Source organism: Ranitomeya imitator, chromosome 6, assembly GCF_032444005.1.
Source record: "Ranitomeya imitator isolate aRanImi1 chromosome 6, aRanImi1.pri, whole genome shotgun sequence".
Taxonomy (NCBI): domain Eukaryota; kingdom Metazoa; phylum Chordata; class Amphibia; order Anura; family Dendrobatidae; genus Ranitomeya; species Ranitomeya imitator.
The window spans coordinates 154,512,160-154,534,643 of NC_091287.1; the positions used below are offsets into that span (position 1 = coordinate 154,512,160).

The following is a 22,484-nucleotide window of genomic DNA, read 5'->3' on the forward strand; positions in this document are numbered from 1 at the left end:
CCGTGTATGGATATTGCTATTAGCTTATGTTACGCAAGACTACATTTAGGCTATGTGCACACGTTACGGAATGGGCTGCACAATTTTCTGCACAAAATCCACATCTCCTGGCAGCATCCGGAGGTGCAGATTTGCCGCGGATTTTATGCAGATTTTGTGCGGTTTTTATGTGGAATTGATGCGGATTTTCTGCGGTTTTTACCACTGCGGATTTCTATAATGAAAGAGTGCAGAAATGCTGCAGATCCGCACAAAAGAAGTGACATGCACTTCTTTGAAATCCGTAGCGTTTCCGCGTGGATTTTTCTGCACAGCTTTTTTTCCCACATTGATTTACATTGTACTGTAAATCACAGTGCGTTTCTGCGTGGAAAAATCCGCTGCGGATCCGCACTAAATCCGCATCGTGTGCACATAGCCTTTTGCTGCTAAATTATATTTCACTATTGTGGATTTCATTATAGTTTACCTGTTAGCAGTACAGAATGATTTTGTATTAGGGTATATTAGGGTAAGCCATCGCAGAGTGGGGTCGCCAATTGCATATCTAAGGTGCCAAACTATGTGGATAGGTAGGGTACTTTAGGGATACGGTGGGGTATCCCAGGCTGTACTTTCTTAAACCTTCTCCTTTGGGATCTTTTGGTGGATTTATTGGATAGCCCATGACTTATTTTCTTTATTTGTGTGTAAATTTTAACTAATAGTTATTTTTTAAATTGGGGCATTCTTTCTGTGAACAACGCCATATCATAGCGTCATACGTAATAAGCCAGGCCCCTACTGTAGGCCATTTAAGTAGACAGTATTCTGAAAAAGTTGGTGATATTATTTCTTTTCACATTTTTGTACAGAGCGCTTATACAGAAACCAATGGACGCACACTGCTGGGAATTATATTTCAATTTGCCAACTGTTTAATCAATAACTTTTTTTCAGAGCTTGCTGAATGATATTAAATAATACACATTCCGTTTTCCAGTGTGAATTAAAAAAAAAAAAAAAAAAAAAGTACAAAACTGGAAATCTCATTTTGACCACCAAACCACAAGAAATATTAAAGCACAGTCTTCTTGGTTGAAGGGTTCCCTTTCAAAAATAATTTTAAAAAACCTAACCCCAACCAAGCTGTACTCACCTTACCTGGGTCCACCGGCGAGTCTCCGCTACTGGTATGTGGTATTGGCTGCGGCACGGACGCCATGCTGATAGAGCAGAAGATAATTAGTGAACTCAGTGGCTGAACTCACTGCTTGGCTGCTGCGCTGTCAAGTAACATTTTTTTCCCCAAATCTTTGGAGCCATATAGCGAATTAAAAAAAAAAAAAAAAAAGAAGAAGAAGAGTACTCGGGAATAGTGGGTATAAAATAGAAGCAAAAATTGCCCACTTTTGACCTGGTGAAGGGTCCTCTTTAATGAATGTGAGCTTTCATGCGACAGTGTAAGTAATGTACATTTCAGTTGTAATTAACATTACATTGTGGAGGATATTTTGAGGAGTTTGTCTATGTTAATTGACAACATACCCTCCTGCTAAACGCCACTAGTTCCAAAAGATGGTGTAGCTAGCTGGGACCAACAGAGAATGCCAGCCCTAAATGTATGAGAGGCCATAAGCTAAGCACTAATAATAAGCGAACGTGCTCGGATAACGTCTTATCCGAGCATCTGGGCGTGCTCGGATATCATGTTGGAATGCCCGCAGCTGCATGATTTGCGGTTATTAGGCAGCCTCAGCACGAGTTAGGGAATCCCAACATGTGTTGAGGCTTTTATCCCAAGTCATATTGCACGACTCGTTAAAGCAGTGTTCCCCAACTCCGGTCCTCAAGAGCCACCAACAGGTCACGTTTTCAGGATTTCCATCACCTGTGCAATACTAAGGAAATCCAGAAAACATGACCTGTTGGTGGCTCTTGAGGACCGGAGTTGGGGAACACTGCGTTAAAGGGTTGTAGGATAGCTACTTCTAACAGGTGGCGCTATAGAGTTTAAGTCCTCTTTCTCTGAAGAGGCAATTTGCATATCAACCACAAATCATGCAGCCGCAGGGACTGGAACATAATAAAGGAGCAAGCCATCCAAGCACGTTCGCTCACGACTACTAAGCGCCTTGAGGGTATGTGCACACGTTCAGGAATTTTCGCGTTTTTTTCGCGATACAAACGCTATAAAAACGCATAAAAAACGCATACACATGCATCCTATCATTTAGAATGCATTCTGCATTATTTGTGCACATGATGCGTTTTTTTCCGCAAAAAAAAAAAAAACGCATTCTGGAAAAAGAAGCATCATGTTCATTATTTTTGCGGATTTCCCATTGTTTTGGAGTGTCCGGAAAAAACCGCATAAAATCCGCAAAAAAAACGCATGCAGAATTCCTGCGGAAAACCTCAGGTTTATCTCAGGAAAGTTCTGCATGCATTCCGGACGTGTGCACATACCCTAAATAGGTCTATGATGTGATCATTTTGCGTTTTCTTTTAGGTTAAAGACCAGCAAACGCACCCTAACTAGAAAATACCCCCATTCCAAGTGCAGCAGAGGCCACATTCCATCTTTGTTAATAGGATGATTATATATGCAAACACACACACACATTACATATACAAATACACAAAATATACATATACACACACAAGGTATATGATATTCGCTCTTGGTAGCATTATTAACTAGTGCATAAACAATGTTTGGGAATTTTCTATGTGGAGAATGTTATGGGAGTGATACCTGCACAATAAGCCTTGGTGCTGGTGTTGAATTGGTCTAGGTCTAGTGTGTAATTTCACATCATAATGAAGACGTGTCAAACATTTAGGTAACTTTGCTGTTGGTTTTAATTCCGAGTAATTGTGAAGTTACCTAGCGCTATAAAAGAATGGCAATATCAATGTTTCTTTTGGAACTTGCGATCATGATTGGCAGTCATAGAAGAGCTCCTGCATCCTTTGTGCAACCCTGGTCCAGTTGAGTGTTCTCAGGACAGAAGCTGCGGATGCTCAAAGTGATCTGCACATCTCTACTGACTAGCATTTGGGCTCATTTTTTGGTGCTTAGCTTTTCTTTTCCCCTCACACCGCCTTTTCCACCTTTCCTTCACAGCCATGATCTATCAGAAGCAGTTCCTGGTAGGGGGTAGGATTGGGGGAAAGATACTGTGACGATCACAATTTAGTTAAATGAAAAAAAAGGTGATTTGGTATCATGTTAGCCAGTAGAAAGTGTGCTCGATACTCGGGTTTTCCGAACATGCCCGGTTGTTCTCAGAGTATCTTGGGCGTGCTCGTAGATTATGTTTGAGTACCCGCAGCTGCATTATTTGCAGCTGTTAGACAGCCTGAATACATGTGGTGATTCCCTAACAAACAGGCAATCCCTGCATGTGTTCAGGCTGTCTAACAGCCGCAAATCATGCAGCTCCAGGGACACAAACAATCTACGAGCACGCCCAAGATACCAAGATACTCTGAGAACACTCGAGCATGCTGAGAAAGCACACTCGCTCATCACTACCCGTAACCAAAGAGTAATTTGAATTTTTTTTTCCCAGAATGACTTGGTTCTACTGCAATCCCACCATATGTTTATTATATTACCTCTATCTCTTCCACATCGCCAATAAAAGAATTTCTATGGCAAAATGTACACAAGTCATCCATAGGCAATTTAGTTTTTTTGCCATTGGTTTCCACTATTGTAATTCAATGGACCGGCTCCATTCTACGGCCTTTCCCTGTGAAATCTGCAGCAAATAATGAACAGTCATTGAATTTTAAAAACTGCAGATTTTTAATCATTCTACATGTATCCTCTCTGTAGCATGTGCACGGGCTATGAAACACCTCAATAACATGAATTACTGCTGGAGTGACACCAAATGTTGTTAGGATTTAGGTACTGAATCCACATCTAAATAATGAAAGGCTCCTTCGTTAAACGCTGTCAGATTTTAGGGAATTCACCTGCATTTGATCCATAGTGCCGGTCTGGTTCGGGCAGTCAATTGCTTAAAGGTGCTTCATTATTGTTGTACGCTCTTATTCTCCACATATTTCTTCTTCTCAATACCTTTTCATACCCGGCAATATATGGTGTCTGGTGACCAAATTTTATCTCAGCCCCCAAAACTTTGCAGGATTCATTTAGTAATGTTTTGCTATTACTTTTTACTGATATTTTAAATAATTTGGTGTAAAACCCTTCCAAAAATATTACAAAATGAGCCAGAGACAGACACACTGCTAAAAAATTATTTTTTTATGAAGACCATTTTACACAGAATTACAATATCCTATCCTAATATGTAGTAGGTGTAATAATAATATTAGCAAATGCCAATTAGAAATGTAGTATAGTTTTTTTTCTTCGCTATGTCTCTTTCCGCATGTGCAGGCATTGCAGGACCTTAGGTATCCATGGTTACTAAGGCTGCCGTCACACTAGCAGTGTTTGGTCAGTATTTCTCAGCCAAAACCAGAAGTGGAACAAACAGAGGGAAAGTATAATAGAAACATATGCACCACTTCTGTATTATCACCCACTCCTGGTTTTGGCTTACAAATACTGATGTAAAATACTGAACAAATACTGCTAGTGTGACGGCAGCCTAAGGCTAGGTTCCCATTGCGTTATGGGACCGCGTTAAACGGACAGCGTTGCACGGCGAAATTAACGCCGTGCAACGCGGCCGTTAACGCGCCCATTCACGCTAATGGGAACGCGCTTCACATGTTTGGCACGCGCTAGCGACGCGCCGGTGATTCCTGGCGCGCCGCGGACGCTGCTTGCAGCGTCCGAGGTGCGCCCGCGGTCCGTTCCCCGCTCTCGCAGATCGGGGATCTGCGAGAGCGGGGACGTTACCGCGACCCCGACCGCAGCCCCATAGAAAACATTGCGTTAGCGCAATCCGCTAGCGCTAAACGGATTGCACTAACGCAATGTGACCCTAGCCTAACACTGATGAAGTGCCAGTTGCCTAGCTGCTAGTGGTTGTAACCATGGATACCTAAGGTCCTGCAATGCCTGACCATGAGGAAAAAGACCGCAAATAAAAAAACTATACTACATTTCTAATTGGACGTATTTGCTAATATTATTATTACTACACCTACTACATATTGGGATGGGATCTTGGAGATGGAAACATTCCTTTAAGACAAAAAAGTAAACCTAAAATAGGGTCCATACGCCCAGCAATATTATGTCACCCACAAAATACTGCAAGCTCTGGATCCTTGGCGTTTGGCCTTGCGCACAATGCTTGGCACACAACCTCTACAATTTTGGCCCTTGGGACAGTAATACCCTAGTGAATGACAAGAAAACCTGTCAATGTCATGTCGGACCACTGAAGTGCACATCAGGTTTACAAAGATTGTCCAGTGTTAGGTTTTGTAATCAAAGATTCATTATTATAGAGTTTGCAGCGTTCAATTCTTTCTGACTTTCAGGATCTCCAATTGCTGTCCGTTAATGAAGAACAGGCTCAACACAGACATCCTGTTTACCGTATCAATGTCTTATTCATAGAGGTTTTAGGTACTTTCCTAATTTAAAGTAATTAAAAAGCGGAATACCAATATAATTATTTTTTACTTCCTTTTTATATACAGCAAAAAAAAATAATAATCATGAGGTCCATGGAACAAATATGTTAATCCTGCAACAGAGATTTGCTTGTTTCATCTAGGTCCTAATATACCGAAACTTCCTGAAAGGGATCATGGTCCTCAACTTTAGTACCATATCTCCACGGGCTCCCTCACTCCTTGGCTCTATGCACTTTAGATGACATTTTGTGGTCTGTATCCATTGCCTATTTAAACAGTGCAGGTGGCATTTTTTGCTGCAACGTTTTTTCTGGCACTAACTGCCTTATATTATGTTAGCAGTTAGTGGGGACTGACCCCTTTGTTATCTACACTTCTCAGGTATCAGTTCTCCCTTTATATACCTTTTAGCATTGCTATCTTTTCATGGCATTGTGCAGTTATTGAAAATTTTGGGTAGATGCAGTGCATTATATAAGGTCATTGATGCAATATGGTGTATATTATTGCATGTTAACCCCTTCATGACCTTGGGATTTTTCGTGTTCGTTTTTCACTCCCCTCCTTCCCAGAGCCATAACTTTTTTATTTTTCCGTCAATTTGGCCATATGAGGGCTTATTTTTTGCGGGACGAGTTGTACTTTTGAACGACATCATTGGTTTTAGCATGTCGTGTACTAGAAAACGGGAAAAAAATTCCAAGTGCGGTGAAATTGCAAAAAAAAGTGCAGTCCCACACTTGTTTTTTTTTTTTTGCTAGGTTCACTAAATGCTAAAACTGACTGGACATTATGATTCTCCTGGTCAGTACGAGTTCATAGACACCTAACATGACTAGGTTATTTTTTACCTAAGTAGTGAAAGAAAAATTCCAAACTTTGCTAAAAAAAAAAAAAAAAAAAAAAAAATTGCACCATTTTCCGATACTCGTAGCGTCTCCATTTTTCATGATCTGGGGTCGGTTGAGGGCTTATTTTTTGCGTGCCGAGCTGGCGTTTTTAATAATAGCATTTTGGTGCAGATACGTTCTTTTGATCGCCCGTTATTGCATTTTAATGCAATGTCGCGGCGAACAAAAAAAACGTCATTCTGGCGTTTCGATTTTTTTTCTCGCTACGCCGTTTAGCGATCAGGTTAATGCTTTTTTTTAATTGATAGATCGGGCGATTCTGAACGCGGCGATACCAAATATGTGTAGATTTGATTTTTTTTAATTGATTTATTTCGATTGGGGCGAAAGGGGGGTGATTTAAACTTTTTTATTTTTTTTATTTTTTTCACTTTTTTTTATTTTTTTTACTTTTGCCATGCTTCAATAGCCTCCATGGGAGGCTAGAAGCAGGCACAGCACGATCGGCTCTGCTACATAGCAGCGATCTGCTGTTCGCTGCTATGTAGCAGAAAATCAGGTGTGCTGTGAGCGCCGACCACAGGGTGGCGCTCACAGCTGCCGGGGATCAGTAACCATAGAGGTCTCAAGGACCTCTATGGTTACAATACTGAAGCATCGCCGACCTCCGATCATGTGACGGGGGTCGGCGATGCCGTCATTTCCGGCCGCCCGGCCGGATGCGGTAGTTAAATGCCGCTGTCTGTGTTTGACAGCGGCATTTAACTAGTTAATAGGCGCGGGCAGATCGCGATTCTGCCGGCGCTTATTACGGGCACGTGTCAACAGCTGACATGTTCTGGCTTTGATGCGGGCTCACCGCCGGAGCCCGCATCAAAGCGGGGCTTCTGACCTCGGATGTACTATCCCGTCCGAGGTCAGAAAGGGGTTAAGGTTTTTTCCACATGGTTATTTGCTCATCTAGTTGTGTACACGTTCAGCTATGCCTGGCACATCAACGGGTTATTAATCTATGTGTATAGTGGGCAGTTTATAGTCTATTTTGTGTGTACGGGCCAAGGGAGGGGCAGCTCTAAGCTTTATTATAAGCTCTGTTTGTGGTTTTCCATCTGTCATGTTTTTGTGACTTTTAATTGTTTTTATACTATGTGCCTGTTTTTGTATTCAATAAAATAAATGTATTTAGTATTTGTTATGGTGATCCCCTGTCTGTGGTCTACAGCTTTCTCTTGATGGTTCTCATGTGTACATGTAGACCTAGGGTGTATCCCTATTTATTTATTGTTGTGCCCTCTCATACAATTTGTGTTCTTTGGCACATATGAACCTACTAGACACCACTGACAATAGTGATAGTGGCAACAATAGTGGTGACCAACAGTTTTGAGGCTGACACTTTGGTTTTCACAAAGTTTGCTGTCTCAGCATTTTTAGATCTTTTAGCGAGTTGTTTTATGGTTAGTGTAGTATAATTATAAGCATTTCATAAGTTTTTACACTTTTACTGACAAATGTATCTAGGCCATGCAGTCTCAGTATTTCCAGGGTTGAGTTGTATTTTTCAAGACTTCTGCCCTTTGCCATAGCAGCTGGACATCATCTTCCGGGCCAAATCCTGACTGATGACAACCTATTGCCTAACCAGTTCTTGGCTTTATCTCAATTTCTGTGTTTTTTTTTATTGTCCACACACTTTTGAAGATGGACTACAGGCTCTCAATAAAATTTAGATTTTGGGAACTTCCTGGCCATGGACCCAAAATTTCAATGACTTGTTCACCGAGACACTCAGTTATGACTTTTGTTTTGTGACATGGTCTCCATCATGTTGGAAAAAGCATAGTTCATCACCATATTGCACCTATATTGCTTAGAGAAGTTGCTGTTGGCAGATATTTAGACCCCATTCTTTATTCATGACAGCGTTCTTGAGCAGGATTGTGAGTGAGCCCACTCTCTTGGATGGAAAGGAATCCCACATATGAATGACATCAGAATGTTTTACCGTTGACATGACACAGCCAGCAGTCATGGGAGCAGTTTCTCCTCTGGACAATCATTCTTTCAGATGTGCTAAACAGTCTGAAGGTGGCTTCATCAGAGAAAATACATTTATTCCAGTCTTCTACAGTTCAAATCTGGTACTTTCTGCACAATGTCAGTCTGTCCTTGAGGTTTTTCTTGGAGAGAAGTGGCTAATTTGCTGCCCTTATTGACATCCGACTAGCCTCTAAAAGCAGGCGTCCCACTGTCCGTGCAGGTGCACTGCTTCCTGCCATTCCTGAGCAAGCTCTGCACTAGTGTTGAACCTATCCCATAGCTGAATCTTCTTCAGGATGAGGCTGGACATTCCCAAGTGCCCTGAAACCTTCTTAACAACAATTAAACCCCTTTGATTTTAGGAGCAATCTTACAAGTAGCAATAGCCTGCCTGTAAAGCAATTTTGATGGAAACCAATGATGACTGCATGTTTCCTTAGATGTAACCTTAGTTAAAGGGAATCTGTCAGCAGGTTTTTGCTATTTAATCTGAGAGCAGAATAATATAGGGCAAGTGAGCCCGATTCCAAGGATGTGTCACTAATTAGGCTGCTGTCACACTAGCAGTATTTGTTCAGTATTTTACATCAGTATTTGTAAGCCAAAACAAGGAGTGGAACAAATAGAGGAAAAGTATAATAGAAACATATGCACCACTTCTGTATTTATCACCCACTCCTGGTTTTGGCTTACAAATACTGATGTAAAATACTGACCAAATACTGATAGTGTGACGGCAGCCTTAGGCTGTACGTCGTATTTGCAATAAGTGTTATTTTTATCAGCAGTAGCTCATCACTACCCAAGACTCAGGTGCACACCAGTCAGACTAATCTGTGTAACTCTGCCCCCACCACAGATCAGCAGCAGGTGACAATGCACAGTGTATACAGAGAGCTGTGGCGGCAGGCTTAGGCTCCTTTCACACTTCCGTCTTCCAAATCTGCACAGGATCCGTCATGACGTTGAAATGACGGATCCTGTGCAGATTGTGGAAAACGTGTGCACTGGGCCTGTCTTTCTGACGGACCCGTCGAGCCTATGTGCACCTGTTGTGTATGCGTCTTCACAGCGGTTTTCCGCTGCGCAAACGCATACACAACACAAACCAGGTTAAAATAAATAGCCGTATTCTCACCTACCGGCGTTCCTGCGCAGTGATGCTCCCGGCAGCTAGCGTTCTTAGTAATACATTGCGAAATCTTGCGAGAAGTCGCGGTCTCGTGATATTTCGCAATGTATTACTAGGAAGTAACGCTAGTTGCCAGGAGCATCGGTGACGCTGAGCGGGAACGCCGGTAGGTGAAAATACTGCGATTTTGAATTTTAAAATTATTTTTAACATTATATCTTGTTACTATTGATGCTGCATAGACCGCATCAATAGTAAAAAGTGAAAGAAAGCGAGCGAGAGAGAATTTCCCTGACGGGAAATTCTTCCACGCATGCTCAGTTTGAAAAGACGGGACCCGTCGCTGGATTCCTGCTTTTCACAGGCAGCCTGCCCCATAGGCTTCCATTGTAGCCAGTGACGGGCAGCGCAGAATGCGTCGCTGACCGATTTTATGACGTGCAGAAAAAACGTTCCTCTGAACGTTTTCTCTGCCCGACGGACCGTTTTTTTTTACCCAGGATCCAGTGCACGACGGATGAAATGGATGGCCATCCGTCGCTAAGGCTACTTTCACACTGGCGTCGGTACAGGGCCGTCGCCATGCGTCGGCTCGACGGACGTTCTGAAAAAAAAATGAACAACGGGGGCAGTGGATGCAGTTTTTCAACGCATCCGCTGCCCCATTGTAATGTCCGGGGAGGAGGGGGCGGAGTTTCGGCCGCGAACAAAAAAAGTTACATGGAACTTTTTTGTGCCGAGGGTCCGCCAAAACACGATGCATCCGTCGCACGACGGATGTGACGTGTGGCCATACGTCGCAATGCGTCACTAATGCAAGTCTATGGAGAAAAAACGCATCCTGCGGGCAACTTTGCAGGATGCGTTTTTTCTCCAAAATGACACATTGCGACGGACGTCACATGACGCTAGTGTGAAAGTAGCCTTACAAGTCTATGAGAAAATGCAGGCTCCTGCATTCTCAAAAATCGACGGATTGTGATGGGAGCTGAAAGACGGAAATGTGAAAGAGGCCTTACACACAGCTCAGAATTATGACTACTGCTACATCTACAAACAGATAAAACAGGGATTCTATCAAAACCACACCAAGCAGCCCAGCAACTGATACATCGTTGAAATCAGGCGCTCATGTCCTATATTATGCTGTTCTTAGATTACAAAAACCTGCTGACTGATTCCTTTTAACCCCTTCAATCTTTGTATTATATTTACGTCAAAGATTGTGTCCCTGCGTTTGATGCGGACTAAGCCTGCATTTTTCCCCACACTTGATGGCTGATTTAATCAGTCATCAAGCAACTAACAGCTGTGGGTAGAGCAGTGATCCACCCGCGGCTGTTAACCTGTTAATCCCGCTGTTAATCACTGACAGCAAGATTTAACAAGCGCCAGCTGGAAGCGAGTCAAATCCCTCCCAACCACGCCTCTGTCACGTGATCGTGGAGCACTGATGTTTGTTGGGTTGTTATGACAGCCGGGGGTCTGCAGAAGACCTCCATGCCTCTCATTGTGAATCTTCTGTGAATAGTGGCTCGTGAACGGCATTCATAGGATATCAGGATTTCTGCTATACAGAGCAGTATCGAAGCACTACAGTGCATCGTCCACGCGATCGCAGCTTCAAGTCTCTTACGGGAACCACTGAAGTCAGTGAAAAGTATGAAAAACAAAGATTTTCAAAACATGAACCCTCCCTAATAAGAGGCAATCAAAACATCGTATCTAGCCCATGGTGTTATCAATAAAAAAAGTCTGCTCAGGGAGCAAAAAATAAGCCTCACACTGCACCATATCCCGAAAAATGAAAACGTTACTGGTCTCGGAAAATGGCAACATAAGCAAAAAAAATTTCCAGCACTAAAATAAAAAAATATATACCGTATCTTCTGGCGTATAAGACGACCCCCAACTTTTCCATATAAAATATGGAATTTGGGATATGCCCGCCGTATAAGACGGGGGTCATCTTATACGCCCAGTCATCTTATACGGCGTGTGTTTCCCAAGGTCTGGAGGAGAGGAGACTCTCCTTCAGGCCCTGGGATCCATATTCATGTAAAAAATAAAGAATAAAAATAAAAACATGCTCACCCTCGGACGGCCCCTGGCTCACAGCGCTGCTAGCGTCTGCCTCCGTTCCTTAGAATGCGGTGAGTGAAGGACCTTCAATGACGTCGCGGTCACATGAGCGGTCAGGTGACCGGTCACCTGACCGCTCATGTGACTGTGACGTCATTGAAGGTCCTTCACTCACCGCATTCTCAGGAACAGAGAGAGACTCTAGCAGCGCTGTGAGCCAGGGCCCGTCCGAGGGTGAGTATATCCATGTTTTTTTATTTTTATTCTTTATTTTTTACATGAATATGGATCCCAGGGCCTGAAGGAGAGTCTCCTCTCCTCCAGACCCTGGGAACCACACGCCGAAATGCAGGATCGCTCCCTGCACACGCCGTACCCGGCGTATAAGACGACCCCCGACTTTTGGGACAATTTTTAGGGGTTAAAAAGTCGTCATACGCCGGAAAATACGGTATATTTGCATATTTGGTATTTGTGTACTCGTACTGACTTGATGAATCATATTGCCAGGTCAGTTTTACCATATAGTGAACATGATAAATAAAAAAAAAACTCTTTTTTGCAATTTTGCCACACTTGTAATCTTTCTTCCCTATTTTCCAGTAGCCTATGGGAAAATCAATGGTGTCATGGAAAATTACAACTAGTCTCGCAAAAAACGCCCTCACATCGCCACAATGACAGAAAAATAAAAAAAGGTTATGGCTCTCGGAAGAAGGGGAGGAAAAAATTTAAAGCGTAAAAATGGAAAATCGCAAAGTCATGAAAGGGTTAACAGAAGACTGATTTTAAACGCCAGCCCTCTTTTAAAGAAACCTTGCTCTTATTATTCAAATCAACAAGACAGAGTGATATTAGTTGCATTATCCTCGTTAACAGTTTTGCCCGCGCTAACGAGAAGATCACTGAAATGATCTAAACAGGTCATTTTGTGACAGGACTATTTCAGTGGAAATAGGCTTTCAGTGATTAAGTTTAATTTTATGGCAAGGAATGACTTTGCAATTTAAATGATATATATCTTTGCACGGTGCTGGCCAGTAGATGGAAAAATATTAAGATTTCAGAGTCCTTTTAATGGCTGAAAAGATTTTAACAAATTGCAAGCTTTTTAGACAACTCAGGTCTCTTCATCAGGCACAGAATAACACAAAGTCTGAAGAGTCACATATTTATGTACAGCGGGACACAGCAATAATGCAACAGATAAGACCAGTGACATGAAGCAGAACTGTCATTATGGGGTAGGGATTAACTCACATCAGGACTACAAGATCCCAGGTAGCTTCAGCTGCATCACATCTAATGTGCAATATATACTGTACATGTACCAAATGTCCAGCTGGACGACATGAGCAGGCAAGTACTGCAGATATACTCTCCGGCGTAGGTGTTGTATAATCAGGCAAGTACTAATGGACACGAGTGATATGCAGGTGGACACAGCTGGTATACAGATCGGGGCGGGCATGCACGGCTGACACTGGCAGGCAGGTAGGCATGGAGGACACTCTGGCAGGCAGGCGGGCCCCAGTTGAGACTGGAGGGCCAGGAACAGTTTTAGGAAGGACTGGGACACAGGCAGGTACGAATGGGATACAGGGGTTGGTAGGACCCAGTTCAGACTAGGAGCATTTTCAGGAAGGACTGAGACACAGACAATTGCAACTTGAATACAGAAACAGATAGGACGAAGTTCAGACTGGACAGACAAGAAGCCACAGGTGCAGAGCCACAGGTGCAGAGCAACAGGTGCGGAACAGAGGTACAGCTGCAGGAGGGGACAAGCAAAGAAACCGCATACACGGTCAAGCATAGGATAATTAAAAGGAAAGGTAACCACAGGACAGACAGGATCGTGTTCACCCTAGACCTAAACGAGGACAGGTGCAAGCAGGACAGGACCAGATTTGCACAAGGTACTTACAATGAAGCAAGTGTACACAAAGATCACCAATATTGTAGAGACAACAGAATAGAGATAGGTGCTGGTTTGGATACTGCAGGCTTAAGGAGTAGGAACAGGGACAAACAAACCAGGGTAGGGAAAGATCCAGACTTGGATGCAAACAGATACAGGGATAGGCCCGAATACAGACAAGGACAGAATCATGGTACAGGCCTGGGTACACAGGCCCCAGGGTGACCGGAATGGAAACAGGAAAGATCAGAGACAGTACAGGACCTGGCAAATCAGCTGTACACAGACTGAAAGAGAATGTTGCTCACGCGTCTTTCCATTGGTGGAGATAAGTTTTAAGTACCAAGTGCCTCTTAGGCTATGTGCACATGTTGCGGATTTCCTGCGGATCCGCAGCGTTTTTTTACCGTGCAGAAACGCTGCAGATCCACACGTGATTTACAGTACAATGTAAATCAATGGAGAAAAAAAATGCTGTGCTAATGGTGCGGGAAATTCCGCACGGAAAAGCTGCAGATTAAAAGAAGGAGCATGTCACTTCTTTTTTGCAGATCTGCAGCGTTTTTGTACCCATTCCATTATAGAAATTCGCAGGGGTAAAAACGCATGAAATCCGCACAAAATCAGAATAAAAAACGCATCAAATCCGCACCTGTGTTTTCTGCCAAGAGATGCAGAATCCGCACAAAAAATTCCAGAGGCAAATCCGCATCGTGTGCACATACCCTTAGTACATTAGGAATGCACGCAGTCGCTTTAAGAATCAGGAAGAGCAGGCCCTAAGCATGCAGCCAGGAATTATGCAAACAGCAAGCAGAGGTCATGGGGCTTACAGCATAAAGAAAGCAGAGGACAGAACTCACCGCATGGCCTGGAATGGCGAGTACGTTTGTGGATCTGTATGATGAGTGATGGGAAGACAAAATGCCAAGAGGGATGTTACAGAAACATCAATTCTCAGAGACACAGAAAAGTCTGGGAGTATAAATTAATTACAACCTTTGACACACTGAACTGTTCAAATATGTAAGGCCACAATTGTTTCTCCCTCTCCCATAATGATAGTTCTGCTTCACATCACTGGTCTTATCTATTGCATTATTTCTGTGACCAGATGTGCATAAATATGTGACTCTTCAGATTTTGTGTCATTCTATGCCTGATGAAGTGACCTGAGTAGTCTTGAAAGCTGCAGTTTGTAACCACTGAGGACTCTGGTATCTTAATATTTCACTGAAACAGTGGAATCATATTAGAGGATATGCTGGCACGCATCTGTACAGGACTGTACTGCCACCCAGACTGCTGCCCTGTCCCCACTGGAAGTCACTTTAAACATCTGTAGTGTATGGATATCTTGGATAGTGGAGCCATTTCATATGAATGAATTTGCGCCATGTCCTCTCAGTTATGAATACCAAAGCGATTATTTTGCACATCCTTTTAAATCACCCAGTATCTGTGGAAAAAGTCACCACCATAAAGGAGCACTCAGCCATACAAGAAACAAGTCAGCACTATTTATCAGTAATGAGTTTTCTGAGAAGATAACATCTGTTGCCAAACTCCCTGTAGCCTTGAAATGACCATTATGCTTTAGCAGAAGTTAGAAATGTCATGCATTAAGGTACCGTCGCACTAAGCGACGCTGCAGCGATACCGACAACGATCCGGATCGCTGCAGCGTCGCTGTTTGGTCGCTGGTGAGCTGTCACACAGCCAGCTCTCCAGCGACCAACGATGCCAGTAACCAGGGTAAACATCGGGTTACTAAGCGCAGGGCCGCGCTTAGTAACCCGATGTTTACCCTGGTTACCATCGTTAAAGTAAAAAAAAAACAAACACTACATACTTACCTACCGCTGTCTGTCCTCGGCGCTGTGCTTCTCTGGTCTGGCTGTGAGCGCAGCGGCCGGAAAGCAGAGCAGTGACGTCACCGCTCTGCTTTCCGGCTGCCCGGCGCTCACAGCCAGACCAGAGAAGCACAGCGCCGAGGACAGACAGCGGTAGGTAAGTATGTAGTGTTTGTTTTTTTTACTTTAAAAATGGTAACCAGGGTAAACATCGGGTTACTAAGCGCGGCCCTGCGCTTAGTAACCCGATGTTTACCCTGGTTACCAGCGAAGACATCGCTGAATCGGTGTCACACACACCGATTCAGCGATGTCAGCGGGAGAGCCAGCGACGAAATAAAGTTCTGGCCTTTCTTCCCCGACCAGCGACATCACAGCAGGGGCCTGATCGCTGCTGCGTGTCACACTGGACGATATCGCTAGCCAGGACGCTGCAACGTCACGGATCGCTAGCGATATCGTCTAGTGTGACGGTACCTTTACAGTAGCCGTTGATAATTTAGCATGAAGCATGGTGCTCTGGCAGTTGGATAAGGTATTAGATTACACTTTAAAACATTAAAAAAATACCGTAAATATAATTAAAGGAACCTGTCAGCTGATTAATGCTGGCTAAGCCATGGCCATGTATGCTTAAGTCTATGTGCCCACAATCAGGAAATGGCAGCGTTTGGAAGCAGCGTATTTTCGCAGAGTTCAAATCACTCAGTTAAATTTGCATATGTTCAGCGAACCCTGCGGATTTACTGCATGTAATGAATGGCTATGGGCGAGACAATGCAGAAGAGACTAGCATCTCCACTGCAGATAATTGACATGCTGCGGCTCGTAAACCCGCACCATGAGTTTACGTAGTGTTAAATAGGAGCAGAGTGGGCATAGGATTTGTATAAATCCCATCCACTGTGCTTCTAATGTAGAATGCAGTCTTTTGGACGCAGTATCCTAATCGTGGGCACGTACCCAACACTGAAAAGCTACAAAGCTTCATAGAAAACATACATTGAAAAACTGACTGGGAACTATACATCTTCGTGGACTAATCCAAGAGTCCATGGAAGATTTTTTGTCTTTTTGTAATGTATTTATTATCCATCTGTGAAAAACACCGATCACACATAAATGGTAAAATCGGACACATGGACCATACACTGATCCAAAACACTCTGGTCCAATTCCATAGCGAGCGCACATCATGCAGAATGGAGGTTTAAAGATTTTTCTGTATTTTCTTGACTATGAAAATTGTACATTCACACTGAAGGCATCAAAAGTATGAATTAACACATGTGAAATTATATACTTAACAAAAAAGTGTGAAACAACTGAAAATATGTCTTATATTCGAGGTTCTTCAAAGTAGCCACCTGATGACTGCTTTGCACACTCTTGGCATTCTTTTGATGAGCTTCAAGAGGTAGTCACCGGAAATGGTTTTCACTTCACAGGTGTGCCCTGTCAGGTTTAATAAGTGGGATTTCTTGCCTTATAAATGGGGTTGGGACCATTAGTTGTGTTGAACAGAAGTCTGGTGGATACACAGCTGATAGTCCTACTGAATAGACTGTTAGAATTTGTATTATGGCAAGAAAAAAGCAGCTAAGTAAAGAGAAACAAGTGGCCATCATTACTTTAAGAAACGAAGGTCAGTCAGTCCAAAAAATTGGGAAAACTTTGAAAGTGTCCCCAAGTGCAGTTGCAAAAATCATCAAGCACTACAAAAAAACTGGCTGACATGAGGACCGCCCCAGGAAAGGAAGACCAAGAGTCACCTCTGCTTCTTAGGAGAAGTTTATCCGAGTCACCAGCCTCAGAAATCGCAGGTTAACAGCAGCTCAGATTAGAGACCAGGTCAATGCCACACAGAGTTCTAGCAGCAGTCACATCTCTACAACAACTGTTAAGAGGAGACTTTGTGCAGCAGGCCTTCATGGTAAAATAGCTGCTAGGAAACCACTGCTAAGGACAGGTAACAAGCAGAAGAGACTTGTTTGGGCTAAAGAACACAAGGAATGGACATTAGACCAGTGGAAATCTGTGCTTTGGTCTGATGAGTCCAAATTTGAGATTTTGGTTCCAACCACTGTGTCTTTGTGCGACACAGAAAAGGTGAACAGATGGACTCTACATGCCTGGTTCCCACCGTGAAGCATGGAGGAGGAGGTGTGATGGTGTGGGGGTGCTTTGCTGGTGACACTGTTGGGGATTTATTTAAAAATTGAATGCATACTGAACCAGCATGGCTACCACAGCATCTTGCAGCGGCATGCTATTCCATCCGGAACTAGTGCTAATCATCTCTGGGAACTCCTTCAAGATTGTTGGAAGACCATTTCCGGTGACTACCTCTTGAAGCTCATCAAGAGAATGCCAAGAGTGTGCAAAGCAGTCATCAAAGCAAAAGGTGGCTGAAGGCCACAGGTTTGTGTGTGTTTAAAAACCCTGCAGTAAGGGGTATGGGTGTGTCAGGTGTCTGGCCAGGTCAGGCCAGGTGTGTGAGGTGCACGTCAGTGTCAGTCTGGTGTGTGCTGGTCTGCAGAGTGCATGGAGGCCAGCAGAGCCAGCACCCAGGGCAGCTGAATAGCCTGGCACCCGCAGTGTACACAGAGATGCAAGTCGTCCATGGTACTGGTCTCGGATGTGGACAGTCCTGTGCCCGGAGGTGGATGTCCTGTGCCCATAGGAGTCAGATGTGGACAGTCCTGTGCCCGGAGGTGGATGTCCTGTACCCGAAAGAGGACTAACATGTGCAACGATTGCAAACAGGTGGATATGGTGCCCGGCTGCTATCCGGAGGATATCCTGAACTGTGTACGACTGTGTGAGTAAAGAGTCTGTAAAGAGACTGTGATACAGCGATGCAGGACACCCACAAGAACTAGTCAGAGGAGGGCTGGTGTGTGCAGTGTCTTCAACATATGAGGCTATGTGTATGGAGACGTACAGAGACTGAGATGGCGTGCGGTCGCCTAGGGAAACTGGACAAGGGAAGTCTGGCCTGTTTAGGGACCGCAAATCTAATGCCATGTGATATATATTGCTTTGAACTGGTGTAAACTGGTCACTGATAATATTCACTGAAGTTATATGTATTTATGTGAATTGGACTTTAATGCTGTAAAGAAACACATTAGAAGAGACTTTTGTGTTTGAATTTGTGGGCCACTGCTTCTTCACAAATATAGAGATATATATATATATATATATATATATATATATATATATATATATATATATATATATATACACACACACACACTCTGCTACCTTGTGGCTCTTTGAAAAAATTTGGCACACACTCGATTCACTGCCATAAAACAGGCTGACTCATACTTATTTCATGTTGTGTTACTACAGCATGTACGGTGGATATAAAAAGTCTACACTGTCAGGATTCACTCGTAAAAGAAGAAAAAAAGATCACATGAGGAAGAATCATTTCAGAACTTTTTCCACCTTGAGGCTATGTGCACACGTTCAGGTTTTTTCGCGTTTTTTTCGTGCTAAAAACGCTATAAAAACTCATTAAAAATGCATACATTATGCATTCTATCATTTAGAATGCATTTTGCATGTTTTGTGCACATAGATGCGTTTTCTTCCGCGAACAAAACGCATTGCGGTAAAAAAAATGAGCATGTTCATTATTTTTGCGGATTTTCTGCGTTTTTCCCGCAATTCTATGCATTTGGGAAAAAACGCACCAAAAACGCGTGAAAAACGCGTGAAAAACGCATGCGGATTTCTGGCAGAAATGTCCGGTTTTTGTCAGGAAAATTTCTGCAAGAAATCCTGACGTGTCCACATACCCTTAATGTCACCTACAATCTGTACAAATCCATCAAGATAATTGTAGATGGGAAAAAGCAAACAAAAAAAACATGGTTGCAAAATTGGGAATAAATTCTTATAATTGGGGGATGTGATTGTGTTCAGCATTAGGCAATCATATCTATGCTCATATTAAATAGTAGTCAGTATACAGCTTCCATTATTTAAAGTGATTCTGATTAACCCTATTATTAAAGTTTAGCTGTTCTAGTTGTATTTTCCTGGCATTTTCTTAGTTTTCTTTTACCTGAAAAAAACAGTCTATAATATCTTATGTACACCACAGCAAAAGATCTTACTGTTAAATGGAATGGGCAAATTAATAATTTACTTACCGGTAATTTAATCATCCTGAAACCCATGACAGCACATGAGAGAGTGGGATCCACCCACATCACTGGACAGGAAGCCAAGAGCACAAAATAAGAAAGGCAACTCCCACTTCTTCCTCCAATGTGATTCTCAAGAAATCAAATAGGAGTCATCCAAATTATAATCATTATTCTTGTTATTAAAGTATACATTCACTCAAGCCCATTCTTCATTGTGAGAAGATTGAGAACCACCACCAACCATAAGTCACAAGGAGGGAATAAATAAGGATACTGTCATGGGTTTCAGGAAAATCAAATTATTATTAATAATAATAATAATAATAATATTTATTTATATAGCGCCAACATATTCCACAGCGCTTGAATTACTGATAAGTAATTATAATTTTTTCGCCCACCCAAAAAAAATGACCAAGGAATTCTCTGATAGGGAGAGAGAATCTAAAGAAAAATCCCAAGAATATCCTAGTTCCAAAGAAAGTGCTCCAGGAAGGAAGATTGAATGATTTCTAAAACTTTAACAATCAAGATAATGTCTCTATCAATCTTGATTTTCAACAAAAAAAAGCACCAACAACAAGAGTAAAAAGGAATACTTTTACTGGTTATAACAACTTTTTTTCTGAGAGACTATATTTCAAAACTTGATTTCACGATGCTTTGCACAGTCAAGGCACCGAGTGCCAGAGGCAGCAAAACAACCTCAAAACTTATTTGAACCTCCACCATATTTAACTGTAGGTACTGTGTTCTTTTCTTTTTAGGCCTCATTCTGTTTTCAGTAAACAATAAAATGATGTGCTTTACAAAAAAGCTCTATCTTGGGGTCAATCTGTCCACAAGATGCTTTCCCAGAAGGATTTTGGCAAACTGTAGCCTACTTGTTTGTATCAGTAGTGGGTCTAATGCCATAGCATTAAATTTAATTAAAATGTTGATGGAGAATTTGCACTGACACTGATGCACCCTGAGCCTACAGGACAGCTTGAATTTGTTTAGAACTTGATTGGTGCAGCTTATCCACCAGACTATTTTGCGTTGCAACCTTTTATCAATTATTTTATGCCATCCACGACCAGGGAGATTAGCTACAGTGCCATGGGATTTAAACTTCTTGATTGTTGCGTTCAGTGGACAAAGGAACATCAAGATCTCTGGAGATGGACTTGTAACTTTGAGATTGTTGATATTGTTCAACAATTTTGGTTCTCAATTCCTCAAAACAGTTCTCTTCTTCTGTTCTCCATGCTTAGTGTGGCACACATAGGCACACAATGCAAATATTGAGTCAACTTGTTCCCTTTTTATCTGGTTTCAGATGTGATTGTCATATGGCCCACACCTGTTACTTGCACAGGTGAGTTTGAGTGAGCATCACATGCTTGAAACAAAGTTGTTTACCCACAATTTTGGAAAGGTGCCAACAATTTTGTCCCACCTATTTTGGGGGTTTTGTGTGAAATTATGTCCAATTTGCCTTTTTTTCCTGTGTTGTTACAATACATACAATGGAAATAAACATATGTATAACAAAACATGTGAAATTGCAATTTTCTGGGAGAAATACTTAATTTTCTGTAACAATTTCAAGGATGCGAACACTTACGGCCATGATTAACGTTTGGTCATCTTTCTCAGATTTAATTAGATATTCTGTACTTGTTAAATCACTTAAACAACAACTGAAGAATACAGGCCCAACACACAAGATAAGATCCCATACACGAGGCGGCCGGCGGAACCAACAAGACAAGAGGCCAGACGTGGTAGCCGGTCCAACATACAAGAGGCCAGACATGCTGAGATTCAAACACAGGATCTGTTGAGCACAAAGGCGCTTTAATAAACTTAGTCACAGCACCTAGACGAGATGTGCCAGCCTACAAGGCCACACGCCAGGCTGCCGACTAAACGAGAAATGCCAAAGCTGCAAGACATGAGAGAATGACAAGGCCAAATGCTAGACACCAAACATGGGTAGATACTAAAGCATTAAATGCAGATTCTACCAAAACTGATGTTAGCATTTCAGCGCCCAACTGGACCCCTGTACTTCTTGCCATTCTTATTAGAAGTTGCTATAGAACACCCTATAGTGTTCCATGATTTACGGCTGCTCCAGCCATGTGCTCAAGCCTCTTACAACCAAAAGACAGGAAATGACAGAGGAGGAGGAAGTGGAAATTGCTTTTTTATTTTGGGCTCTTGGCTTTCTGTCCAGTGATCAGGGTGGATCCAACTCGCTCATGTGCTATCATGGGTAAGGGGCAAATTGCCACTTTTAGATGTGCCATGCTGCTAGAGTTCTACCCAAAGACTGAATATTGTCAGAAATTCAAAGGGTACTTTAACAAAGTATCAGTTTAAGGGTGTGAATATATATATATATATATATATATATATATATATATATATATATATATATATATATATATATATATAAACTTGGCATTTAACTAGGGGTGTGTAGATTGTTTATATCTCCTGTATGTTTTACTCTGAGGCAATGTACACATCATGTTTTTACTCTGACTAGATGGTGGCCCGATTCTAACGCATCGGGTATTCTAGAATATGCATGTCCACGTAGTATATTGCCCATCTATGTGGTATATTGCCCAGCTACGTAGTATATTGCCCAGTGATGTAGTATATTGCCCAGCCACGTAGTGTATTGCCCAGCCACGTAGTATATTGCCCAGTCACGTAGTATAGTGCCCAGCTACGTAGTATATTGCCCAGCCACGTAGTATATTGCCCAGTCACGTAGTATAGTGCCCAGCTACGTAGTATATTGCCCAGCCACGTAGTATATTGCCCAGTCACGTAGTATATTGCCCAGTCATGTAGTATATTGCCCAGCCACGTAGTATATTGCCCAGC

The 22,484-nt window shown here is 42.5% G+C and overlaps 1 protein-coding gene across 1 annotated transcript in view; it reads right to left on the minus strand.

The window, feature by feature from the left end:
* RALA (RAS like proto-oncogene A) overlaps window positions 1-22,484 on the minus strand; it is a 73,845-nt gene that overhangs the window by 15,014 nt on the left and 36,347 nt on the right. The window lies entirely within an intron of this gene.